Consider the following 13,251-nt stretch of genomic DNA (forward strand, 5'->3'; position numbering starts at 1 on the left):
GCAACGTAATATGTCCAATGTGCAAACGCGGGCAGTCAAAACGTCCAATGTAACATTTTTCGCTCCGAGGCTTCAACCTTAATCTCAAATCACGGAACAATAGTTACGATTGGTTTTACGAAGTTATTCTTGACAGCTAGTGGCGAAAACAGTGATAAAGATTGATAGCTTTTAAGACAATTCGCGAAATAATGCTCGGGTCTTCAACTACGTTTTTCTCGAGTTGGCGAAAATGTTACATTGGACCTTTTCAAAAGTTACGCGAGATTTCATCTTTCGAATAAACTGATTATCATACCACTTCGTTTAGCCGGAAAATAATTATTGACGCTCAAAGGGGGAATCGATTCCTCCTCGGAAATACCCAGCGCAAAGAGTACCCAAATAGTATTGTTGTGCTCTGTGGTTTCAATTTTTAGATGCATTCTAGCCAATATTTTGTGTTATATCTGATAGTTGATTTTTTGTCGATTGAGAAATTGTGAGAGTTTAGGAATGTTTTCCGGCTTATTGACGACTTTTGACGTAGGATTACGTCCTTCAGAAATATATTGGGGACACAAATTGGAAAACGAAAAATTTTCCGCATCGCGAAAATTGTCCAATTTTGTGCATTTCCCATTGCACAGTCATTTCATGTAGGATTCACGAGATTTTTGTCTCTTTCAATTAAGGAACTCTCCAACAACCCTTTACAATTGAGAAAATTATACAATTTTTGAAACTATCGAACGATTGAAAAATGTCAAGCATTATCTAAACGAAAATCCCGCATTCTAATAGGTCGATTGGCATTATCAATCTGTGCTCTTCTTGTTTTTTTCAGTACATTTTCACTCTATAGAAATACCAATACGGAACATTGCAGAGAAATATAGTTGATTTTCTGCTGCGCTGAATCCCATGTTTTGGTCTATCCAACTGCTACTCACCCAGCCTGAAACAAGTAAGCTTCGATGAATTGTGCTCTCGCAATTGGTATCAAAGACGCTTTATGCGATTTCAGTGCTTTGGTGTTACTCTAGACAGCGCGCAGTACATGTTTATTCTGAGAGATAGTTTGACAACTTGGCCTGCAATTACCTAAACTACAGCGACGATGTAGGTAGGTACAATATTTTCGGGAGCGAACAATATCGAATCGGTTTCAAGTGTTGTTGTTGTTTTGACGTAGGACTGCGTCTTTCATTTCTGTACCGCGGTGTATATTCAGAGTTTCGAAAACGAGAGCGTGACGCTTGGAGTGCAGGCTTTTCAACGTTGATGGCTCTTCGCCGGCTGAACGGAGTGGAATGATGATCACTTCATTCGAAAGACAAAAAGTTCAAGAGTTATATGAGAGTTATATGAAGATTATATAGGCTGGATATTTTCGAGGAGAAATCGATTCCTCCTTTGAGCATTAGCAATTCTATACCAGCTAAAATAAGTGGTATTGTAATCATTTTATTCAACAGATAAAATGACTAAGAGTTATGTGCTTATTAGTTATTGATTCGAACACTATTGAAAACTAAACTATTAAAACAAGCTTAAAAATTGCTTTTGAAACCGGCTATTGAAATCATAAAAATCTGTATATAAGCCGGTGCCTGCTCGGACATCCATACAACGGATTTTCGTTTGGACATCGTTTGGATGTGTCTTTGTGAAGGCAGGTGGAGGAAAAGTTTGGATTGAGGTAACGGTAATCCTAGGTCCACCTATTATATAACAGATATAACTCACTTGTAGTTTTTTCACTATCATTGCGAATCCTGCAGTGCAGATAAGACGTCCGTGAATCCCTCGGTCGAAATGCAGTGCACATGCGAGCGTACACGGTTGCTTTGCGAAATTCGATTACAATATCAAAACGTTTAGTATAATGGCGTTTCGATCGACCCTTCATGTTTCGTGAATTCACAGATTTAACACTAAGCGTGTTCGTGCTATTGTAGTCCTCATTCGCATCCGACCATTTTTTCAAGCGAAGATATAGCAGATTGTCATATTTGAATCCATATTTGGAAATAGGAAATAGGAAATAGGAAATAGGAAATAGGAAATAGAAAATAGGAAATAGGAAATAGGAAATAGGAAATAGGAAATAGGAAATAGGAAATAGGAAATAGGAAATAGGAAATAGGAAATAGGAAATAGGAAATAGGAAATAGGAAATAGGAAATAGGAAATAGGAAATAGGAAATAGGAAATAGGAAATAGGAAATAGGAAATAGGAAATAGGAAATAGGAAATAGGAAATAGGAAATAGGAAATAGGAAATAGGAAATAGGAAATAGGAAATAGGAAATAGGAAATAGGAAATAGGAAATAGGAAATAGGAAATAGGAAATAGGAAATAGGAAATAGGAAATAGGAAATAGGAAATAGGAAATAGGAAATAAGAAATAGGAAATAGGAAATGGGAAATAGGAAATAGGAAATAGGAAATAGGAAATGGGAAATAGGAAATAGGAAATAGGAAATAGGAAATAGGAAATAGGAAATAGGAAATAGGAAATAGGAAATAGGAAATAGGAAATAGGAAATAGGAAATAGGAAATAGGAAATAGGAAATAGGAAATAGGAAATAGGATTTTTTTTTTCTAACATGATAATTTTTACATGGTATTCGAGTATTGCCATGTAAAAAATATCATGCTATGCACTTTTGTTGTAATAATAGCTTTCTATGTCTTTATTCAACTTGTGATTCATAAAATTGTTACAAACGCGCACATGAAGAGTGAACTAGCATAATTGATTTTCATTTCAATCCAACACTTTTTATCAGTGCTTATTTATCATAACGAACAAAAGATCTACTACTGAATGAACAATTTTTCCGCTTGTCATTGCAAAGTAACGAAACACAGTCAATGACAAAAAATATCAGAATGTGTCAGAAGTGGGGTTCGAACCCACGCTCCCTTACGGGAACCAGAGCTTAAATCTGGCGCCTTAGACCGCTCGGCCATTCTGACTCGATGTGAGCTAGCTTGCTCAAAGGCGTTCTGCTGCTCTGCAGCGCTGATAACGACGTAGAAGTGGCGAATGGTGTTTCCCTCGCTGGCTGATTCACCGTTGATGTTGGTGTGGGAAAAGCTACCCGCCGATGGGTGGGCAATATGAAGCCGCTGTAATGATAATTCTATCAGTTTTTTTGAAGCGGTACTTGGGGAGCAGCATTGGTGGGGTTTTGTTCCACGCTGCTGCTTGAAGCACCGTGCGTTTCCTCGTTCGTGGAAAGAAAAGCATCAATTTACTTCGAAACGTTCCAGATGCCATACACTCTTCCTAGAACTAAAACTAGAAAACTAGAGAATCAGCCCCCGGATCAACAATTGCACCCCGACGAAACAATGTATTCATTCGTAATTTGTATTAATAAGATTCCGTCGGATGACTTGTTTCTTCCCATTTGCTGGTACCATTCAAGATACCCCCTCTCTCCAGCCTCGGAACCAGCTAACAAAAGATCACGCACAAATGAGAAAAGTTTGACGTTAGTGGTCCTGCTCAATCGAATAAGCGCAGGAAACCTTCCCATCGCACTTCAGCGAGTCAACCAACTATCCGGAAATACACGTCCGGGTCCTGGCGCGATGACACTGTGCGGTCTCGAGTCACACGAGTGTGTAGTTGCCCGTGAATCATGACGAACCTGATTTGCATTTTGTTTTGCATCCGGACGACGCGGCACTACGCACCATTGGGTTGGATTCTCCGGTCGAAGCTATACAGCCACTCTTCGCTTCGACCATTGTTCATTAAAGTTCTGTCGGTTTTAGGGGGCCGGGGGATGACTTGGCTGGGATTGCTTTCCGTGAAAATGTTTTCGAATCCGGAAGCTGGAGTGAAGTTGTGCGAAGGAATGATGACGCTGCTGTAATTCTCACAGTCGTTGCAATGCGCGGCACGTCGCGTTGGTTGGTTGCTCACGACTTGAACGCGGCAAACAAATTCTGGGGCACACAAACACACGCGGTCTCACGCAGCGGGAAGAGGTTGATGATATCTAATAAAACCTATTAGAAACGCCATGCTGAGTTTTAATTGTCATCAATGATAGATGACGTTGCCAGTCGGCGGTGATATTTGGATGTAATTGGCCTGCCCATGTCATGAGCGCTGAATCATATCCGAATGTTCAGAATTTCTACTTGAGTGCAATTTGCTGACGATTTGGTTTGTGGATTGTGTGATTCACTGGAAATCGACATCTTATTTATTTATAAAACCAATGCAAATTATGGATGTTTCGAATAAAATATAAGTAGACGGGTTTTATACAGTTTTTTTTTATTTAAAAAAAAAAACCGTTAACATTCGAATGCTCCTAATATTCACAGTTCAAAAATCGAGCACTTACGAAATAGTAGCAGCATTTAATCGAGAGACAAAAATCCAAACTATACCGGATACCGGATATCCGGCAAGCTTCAAGACCAGATAGCCGGATATTCGGCTTTCAGATATTCCAAATATTCGTCTTTTTTATTTGCGAATTTGTATTACACAGCATGTGTGCATGAAGCAAATAAAGAATAACATTTTAGAAGAAATGAACACATTTTTACATAAAAATTATGTAAAAATGAATAAATTTTCCGTTTCGAATGGATATCCTTTAATATAGTATCAAGTTTCTGTAGGGAATCTTCAGCAGGGTTTTTTTCTGACAAGAATTCAATTACATAGAAGAAGATCAGAATAACTCAATTCAATTCAATATTTTATAGTTTCTATGTTTGGCTTACTTTATCTCCGAATGGAAATTGCACTGAATTTTGTTCTTGAAACATGTCCAAAGTTATGCTAAAAATTGAAAAAATGCCATAGTGATAGCAAGTGGAAAGGCCGCCCAAAAATATCAAGTTGAAGACATGCGTATTTCATAAGAGAAATTGTCGTGAAATGTAATACAAAACAAATCGTACATTGCGTGTGGAAACAATTCCCAATTGAAGAATCCAACCCAATTGATTAAAAAATAAAGAAATAAATTCAGGTAAAAGTAACACGAAATCGGTAAACATATTTCCTGGAATGTTTCTATCAGCTAAATGTAGCAATCGGCGTCATTGTTTACGTTTGTGAAATGTATGTTAACACGTTGAGCCCTATTCAGCCCGCATGAAAAGCGTTTGCGCTATATCAGAGTCGGTTCCAGCCTCCATATATACTTATTGTATGTTTAGAAAATAGTCAGAAATTCGACTGGAAAGCCGCCCCATTTTGTAAAACATCTGAAAACAAACCGTAAATATTTTTATTTTCTTAGTTCGTAACTGTCAGTCCCATTCAGTCAGCGCTTTCCTACGCGGGGCTCAACGTGTTGAGTACAAATTCATTCCTGTATCGATATGCGTCGGAAGTTTCCAGAACTAAATTAATTCAACTTTATTGAATGATTCCGTTATCCAGATAGAGATTCAAAATGAAAACTAGGCGTGAAACATTTATTTCAATAAGTTTAAATGTTTAAAAAAATGTGAGTTTTATTTTTATCCGTTTCAACTAGAGCAGTACTTGTTTTGAAAATATGAAACATAATATTCTTGGATTTAGATATAATATATTCACAAAACATTGAGGAAAAGATCAATACTACACCATTTTACGGTACTTATATGTTTGAAAACTTACTAGAAACATTTATTCGAAATAAGATATACTCCAAAAACTATTTCTGTATTGTTTATTTTTAGTTCTAAGCCACCTTAAAAAGTTACGTTATATCAAGGTAGAAGTTACGTTATATCGAGGTTGCCATATATCGAAGTATGACTGTAATTAGAAAGTTCAACAATCATCGGATTTTCAATAAACTTAACGATCTGACAAAGCATCTTGTCTCTCGGGTGATACATTTTTTGAAGCCTGATTGAGCTATCCTGAAAGCCGTTTTTGTTCTTGATAAACTCTAGGAACTTTACAGTGCAGAGAAACTACGAACGAGTGATGGAGCCATATTTATAGGTTTAAGTATTGCGAATGAAGTTAACCAACTGGATATAAATGATGAAAAAGGCGCTGAGTTTAAGACAAAGAAATTGTAAGAAAGTGCTCAACCCATCTGCTGATATTCAGTCTCGCACTTGAAACAAGATGATGAGGAAATCCTTCGAATCTCGGCATCAGTTGGTCCGGAAGATGAAAATCTAAATGAAAATGTTGTGGCTAAAGACGATGAAAAGAAAGTTGGTCTCTAAAGCAGTACGCTTTGCGAAAGATCAACCTGAATAACATTGCATTTAGAAAAACCCGAGAAATGGTTTGATAACATCATCAGGGAAGGTTATGTTGCCATTTATCATTTCTATAAATTGGTTTGCTTGAAGTCAAAACTTTTCAAAGAAAAATTTGTTACTTTTTTTTGGAATTGGAAAAAGCAATTGATTTTGGTTTCAATGTGTTTTTTTTTAAATTTAATTTTCAGTTATTCATCTATTTACCTTCAATCAACAGTATGAAGAAATTTTGCATTTTATCACCATTATTTACTAACCATACTCAAGCAAAATAAAGATATCTGAGCAATGTTTTTGAACTCTTTTTTATGCTTCGATATAACGTACAATCCGATACATCGTTTAATTTTGGAAGTGAAATGTACGTTATATAGAAGTTTCCCTTTACATCAGTTCGCCAGCTGATAATCATCGCACATCTGTTAGCGCATCCGTAGAGCAAAACAGAACCAGCAACCAAATTATCACACTTAGTGTTGGTTTGGTTTTATATTTAGCACCCGAGATTTTACCGTTTGTTATGTTTCGCGCGCTTCAGATAAGAATAAGCGCATAAGCTGGTAGTATATTTCGATCTTAAAATACTTGATCCGACAGCCTAGTATGTTAGAAGATGCGCGCGTTTTCGACGAATGAATCTGCGCCGTTGGCCGCGGGATCCAATCTCAAGTCGCGACGCGGCAGCTTGGCAAGCTGTAAGCTGCCGTTGCAAACAGCACTCTGACCTACCGCAACATCCAAATGGTTGTGTCAAAGTAAGATTTGCATAGATTAGACCAGCGCCAAATTACTGGACTCTGTCGCAAAGTTCCAGTAGCATTGCGACAGAGTATTTCAAATGGTGGTATAATTTTTGTATCAATCGAACTAAGTAAATGTGAGATTTAAATTGACAACCCTTGCACGTTGATAACGATTCGACATGCATTATAAATTATACACCGATTGCAGACACATGCGGACAAGAAGCTCTGTGCTGAAAAGTACGAAACTCAATCAAGTCAAGTTACATGGCAATTTCACAAAGTGAGATAAAAGTGTCGGATTAAGAACCACTGCCCGTCATAACATAACGCGCTGATGGAAACCGAAGGACGAACGCTCGATGTAACGCGCGGACCGTTGGAATTCTTATCGGTTGCGAGAAAAAAAACCAAACGCCACAAGCGAACCGAACTGGAGCGAGAAATGGAGTGCTGCTGCCGGCGCTGCACTTCCTCGTCCTTGCGGCACGGTGATGCACTTGCATTGCAGCAAACACAAAAGCAAACCAATTCGCTAATCGTAAATTTATTGCACCAGCTTAGAATACACACACGACCAGATTGCGCGATTAGGACAATTTAGCTCAGCAAGTTTAAGTGGAAATTTGCTGTCAGGTAATAGAATTGCTCCTATCGAGATCAGACGAGGTGTGCACATTTTTGCGTTCGATTTCGGCAATAAAAATTGCAAATGGATTCGACCAATTGCTGGTAAGGAGAGTTATCAACAGCTGGTTACAGTAGTTTTATTTTAACTTGTTCTTCGCTAGTAGGGGAACTGGGGGTATGCCCGGCCCCATAAGGGAAGGTTTTTTTTGAGATCCGAGGGTACCTATTGTTATGTTTCCCTCACAGAATCATTGTCTAGATTATTTTCCATGAGATATAAAAATATCAGTGCTTTTAAACAGCAATTTTGCAAGTAATAGTCAATTTTCAAAGCTCAATAAATATCCTTAACACCAGCTGAAACAGTTTGAATGTGGTAACCGCCAAATAGGCTGTATTGTAATTCTAGATGACGCTACCGAATATGGTTCGAATCGCTCAGCTGATCCCGAAGATATGGTCGGAACAAGCTCCGGTGAACATGGAATACGGAAAAGAAAGGAATTTGATATTAGGCAAATCTGCGGTACCTCAAACCACATCACAGTTCAATTACTAGTTTCGAGCTTTCCACCCTTCACAAAACGTGATCCTGTAATGTATTCTGGATTCCTAAGGTCTTGTAAGCACGTTTGACACAAACTCCACCAACGATAGCCTCTTTTGCAAGGGTGAGGTTCTCCTGGGACACACTCTCACAATTTGATTTCCTTGGAAGCTGCGAGCCATCTGAATTAGATGAAAAATATGTCCTAATAACCTTCAACTAACTGAAAATCATGCCGGGCTAACTCCACTCAAAGGGTGATGGTCTTACCCCAACAAACATACGGTATGACGCCTGATGTCGACGCCAACCTCTCTCAGTTTCTATTCTGTTTTCGCATTTTCGCATGACAATTGTCATGACAAATGGTTTGCTTGATCTTAATACAAAGTTTTAACATATTATTCGTGTTGCACAATCAATACAAGAAACAGTTTTCAAAGACACTTGAAATCCCAACAACACAAATACACCTCGTTGATTCAACCGGACGTTATGGGTAAAAAATAATTACCTTGCTTACGTTATGCCTAGATTGTACCTGAAGTCAGGTGTTAGGTACCTCTGTATATCTATCTATATATATAAAAATGGATTTCTGTCTGTCTGTCTGTCTGTCTGTCTGATTCTTATAGAATCGGAAACTACTGAACCGATCAACAGGGTTTTTGGTGTCGGGGAAGGTTTCGTGATAGTTTGAGACCCCTCCCCCCCTCTAAGGGGGGGCTGCCATACAATTATTATTATTATTGAATGGCGTTAACGTTCCCTTCGAAACTATTGCCGTTTCAACGTATTTACTAACTAGCGTCATTTATTAATACATAGTTGAGATTTCTTAAGCCAAATAACACGCCTTGAATGTATTCCGAGGGGCAAGGCTCTAGAATACGCGTGATCACAGTGCAAGTCGAAGGAAATTACTTTGACGAAAAATCCCCCGGCCAGAACGGGAAAAGAACTCGAACATCCCGCATGATAATGTCAGACGCTAACCACTCAGCCACGGGTGCCATACAAATGAAACACAAATTCATATTTTACTCGGGAATTAATCAAGCAAATGAAACGAAATTTGGCATGTGGAGGTTTTAGGGTGCATCCAAAACAAGGCTGGCGGTTGGACTTGTGCCTTGGTGGACCATTTGGCTGCAAGGGCCTTGTCGGGACCACATCGGCTCTGTAGCGGACAAGAGTGAGTATTGGCTTGTCTTTTGACATTGCAGTTTTTTGAACTTATATCTGTAAATAAAATCAATTCGTTTTTTTTTGCTAAGCTGATTTCAATGCTGAGAAAACAAAATAATATCTTTTAGATGACTCGTCTTGCTCAAACCTCTGTAGGGGAAGGAGGCGGGACCATCATCATCAATAATTCTATGGTGGTTAGACTCTCCACCCCCTCTCTAAGGAGGGCTGCTATACAAATAAAACACACATTTCTGCATTACTCGAGAATTTATCAAGCAAATGGAACCAAATTAGATATATTGAGGTTTTAGGATGCAATAAATGTTTCTATGATGGTTATACTCTCCACACCCCTCTCTAAGGGGAGACTGCCATACATATTAATCACAAATTTCTGCATAACTCGAGAACTAATCAAGCAAATGGAACCAAATTTGGCATATGGAGGTTTTAGGGAGCAATGAATGTTTTTATGGTGATATGACACTCCTTTTCCCTCTCTAAAGAGGGGGGAGGGGGGTTGGTTGGGAAGTTACGGGTCTAATATTTAGTGATAAAGAACGAATCTACCACTTTTCACGAAAATTTGAGAACCACTAAATCGTTTTGTCATGGAATGGCTGTGTATAGAGATAAGAACATAGTACGACTCTCTCTAAGGGGGGGCTGCGATACAAATGAAAAACCATTTTCTGCATTACTCGGGAATTAATCAAACAAACGAAACCAGATTTGGCATGTGGAGGTTTTAGGGGGCAATAAATGTTTCTATAGTAGTTAGACACTCTTCCCCTCTCTCTAAGGGGGGGCTGCCATACAAATGAAACACAAATTTCTGCATTACTCGGAAATTTGTCAAGCAAACGAAACCAAAGTTGACATGTGAAGGTTTTAATGTGCAATAAATGTTTCTATAGCAGTTAGACACTCCTCCCCCCCTCTCTAAGAGGGGGTTACCATACAAATGAAACACAAATTTCTGCATTACTCGGAAATTAATCAAGCAAATTGAGCCAAATTTGGGATGTGAAGGTTTTTGGGTACGATAAATGTTTCTATGATGGTATGACACCCCTCCTTCCTCTGGAATGTAGAGGAGGTCCCATAAAAATAATACACATATTTCAACCAAACATGACAATTGAAAATTTTCGGAAAACTCTGAAAAAATGGAAAAGTTCGAAAAATTCAATTCGCATATGTGCTACAATTACATATTGACAAGCGTTATTAGTCCATTTGATGTTTGCGCTAACGAAATTGATCTTCTTTGATGTGATACACACTCCTATATCGTCTTTCATCTATATATATAAATTAAAATGGATCGCCGAATGTGTTGATAAGAGTAAAACTCTAGAAAGGAATTTTCCGATTTAGGGCTGTCTTTATTCTATCATATTTTCTGTATCAAACATTTATTCCATGTAACGGAGAAACATGTTATTTGCAAGTGGTTGAAAAATCTTGAACGAGAATTGTGTCTGAGAATAATTTGATTTTATAATGACGAGTTTTGGTAGAAATACTAAGAATTTTATAGTCAAAGGTAATTTTAAAGGGTAGATTGAAGGATCAATCAATGAATATTTTTGCGATTGAACCCATTAACGTGCGCTTAATAAGAAAACGTGGATGTAACAACGAAAAATAAATTTTGGGCGAGACGAAGTTTGCCGGGTCAGCTAGTCTAACATAAAAAGACAATAAATTGTAAATATTTCTCTAAATATCTCGGGAATGACTGTATTTAGAAAGAGATCGATAATGAGCTTTTTTGTTTTAAATCACACCAGAATTCATAATTTGTGGTTAAAATTGATTGTTAACATACAAAAATTCTAAGTTTCGAAAATTCATAAAAATTTGATGTTCTACAAATTTTGTCAAAAATAGTTTCACCATCTTGGACTCATTTTTCGAATTTTCTATATGACTTCTGTTTTATATGAAAATAAAAATACATATTTTAGATATTATTATCAAAAATTTCTCTTACCATAATCGATACGCCCTATTCAAAAGTTGCACTTGAGTCAAAAAATTCCCAATTGCTGTGGAAAACTCATATTTCCTCCAACCCAAACGGAATACAAACCTTCATTCGAATCAAAAATACACGTTTTATCATTTGTCGATTTTATTTGGAATTGCTCAATAATAACATTACATTTCGGTACTAGCTCAAATGATTTTTTATACTACTTTATAATACCTGGACTAAACGACCAATCACACCTCGAACGATAACGACACGTGTGAAAAACACACGCTAAGGTCATTGTACACGTTCCACCTTTCCCGTAACAAGTTCCGAAAGCATCTGTCACTCCATTACCACCACCTAGGCTAACGCTCCGAAAGCAACCCGCATGATGATAATCAGAGTCGCCCTGATTTACATGTTACAAACAACGTAACGTTCGGTCCGTGCGCTCTCATCTGTCGTCGATCGGTTCATTTAGTATTCAAGCTTGCATATCGCGCAACCGAGTGAAACGCAATCCGGCCATCATCGTCAGTCAACATCATCATCATAATACTCTCGGCGGACTCAAACGAATCTAATTCTATCTTTGACACCCCTTTCGGGATTATGAATAAAACAGTTACATCAGATTTTAATGAGTTTTTTTGTTCTTCCCCGGCTTCCCGTCGAGAAAAGTTCAATGATTTCGATTTATCCCATCAACACATCCTTAGCTGCCAGAGCGAGCGCGGGTGAGTGGGTGAATTTGTCATTGCGACCATTCGGTGACAGAACAGTGATGACCTTTGTGTTCGGTTCCGTCAGAATTGGTTCCATTCCACGGAGTTGGAGAGTAGATTTCCATCCAAGAAAAAAGGGTGAACGAGGAGGAAAGGCGAACGAAAACGGGCAATTGAACAAGTGAGAAAAACGCTTTGCGCTTTTTGCCGCGCGCCCTTTTCCATTCAAAGATTTACGATTTGAAACGAGCAAGAATTAGCTTAGATTTATGATTTTCTGACGCCGCGCGCTTCGAGTCGCTCACTCAGAAGTAGGTAAGTAAGCAACCGGATAAAAGGAAAGCATTATGATTCGCGGCTTGGTGGCGAAGAGACGGCTGCTGGTGGCCCTCGGAATGGGTTTGACAGCGAGAAACAGTTTTTTGGGTTCATTCTTGAAGTTGGCCGATAATGAAACGATAAATGAATTTAAATTAAACATTAAGTCAATCGTTACTGATAAGGGAGATATCTTGGCGGGGCATTTAATGAACATTGTTAGGTTGGATTTGGGGTTGGGTTGGATGAGATTTTTCGAAGGCGGGCTTGATGTTGGAATTCATTAATCCGTCAATAAGAGGAAGAAAACACTTCGACTAGATGAGAATTAGTCAATACCTGATAGTAGATATTCGCAAGATGATTTTGACTGTCAGTGATTTGTAAAAAATCGTATGATTCTTTTCCTCTATGAAAAGGAATATTCATCTGGTTTTAAGGTCACACATTCGCACTGTATGAGTGTTCTTTATAAAAACCACTATTTGAATACATACAATTCATTTTTATCAGCACTAACCGTAGAATTAAGGAAAAATAATTATATAGAGCAATTCCATGCCAAATCGATACAGGTAAACTTCGATATAACGTACATTTCACTTTCAAAATTGTGCGTTGTATCGAATTGTACGTTATATCGAAGCATAATAAAGTACTCACAAACTTAGTCTATAATACATTATTGTGTTGCTGTTTTAGTAAAGTTAATGAATAACTTCAATCACAAGACGAAGCCAGCCTTTCTCATGATGTTTCCCTTCGTACTGTTGATTAAAGCTTGATTCAAAATTTCCTTCACACTTTGGAAATGTGTACGTTATATCGAGGTAAAATGTACGTTATAACGAGGGTACGTTATATCGAAGTTTCCCTG

The 13,251-nt window shown here is 38.0% G+C and overlaps 1 protein-coding gene and 1 non-coding gene across 2 annotated transcripts in view; both read right to left on the minus strand.

Moving 5' to 3' along the window:
• Nucleotides 1-13,251, minus strand: part of LOC129771833 (matrix metalloproteinase-2-like) — a 179,299-nt gene that overhangs the window by 54,661 nt on the left and 111,387 nt on the right. The window lies entirely within an intron of this gene.
• Trnal-uaa (transfer RNA leucine (anticodon UAA)) lies at nucleotides 2,883-2,966 on the minus strand. Its single transcript has one exon. It is a non-coding gene; the product is annotated as a tRNA-Leu (tRNA).

The sequence above is a fragment of the Toxorhynchites rutilus genome, chromosome 2 (assembly GCF_029784135.1).
Source record: "Toxorhynchites rutilus septentrionalis strain SRP chromosome 2, ASM2978413v1, whole genome shotgun sequence".
Lineage (NCBI taxonomy): Eukaryota > Metazoa > Arthropoda > Insecta > Diptera > Culicidae > Toxorhynchites > Toxorhynchites rutilus.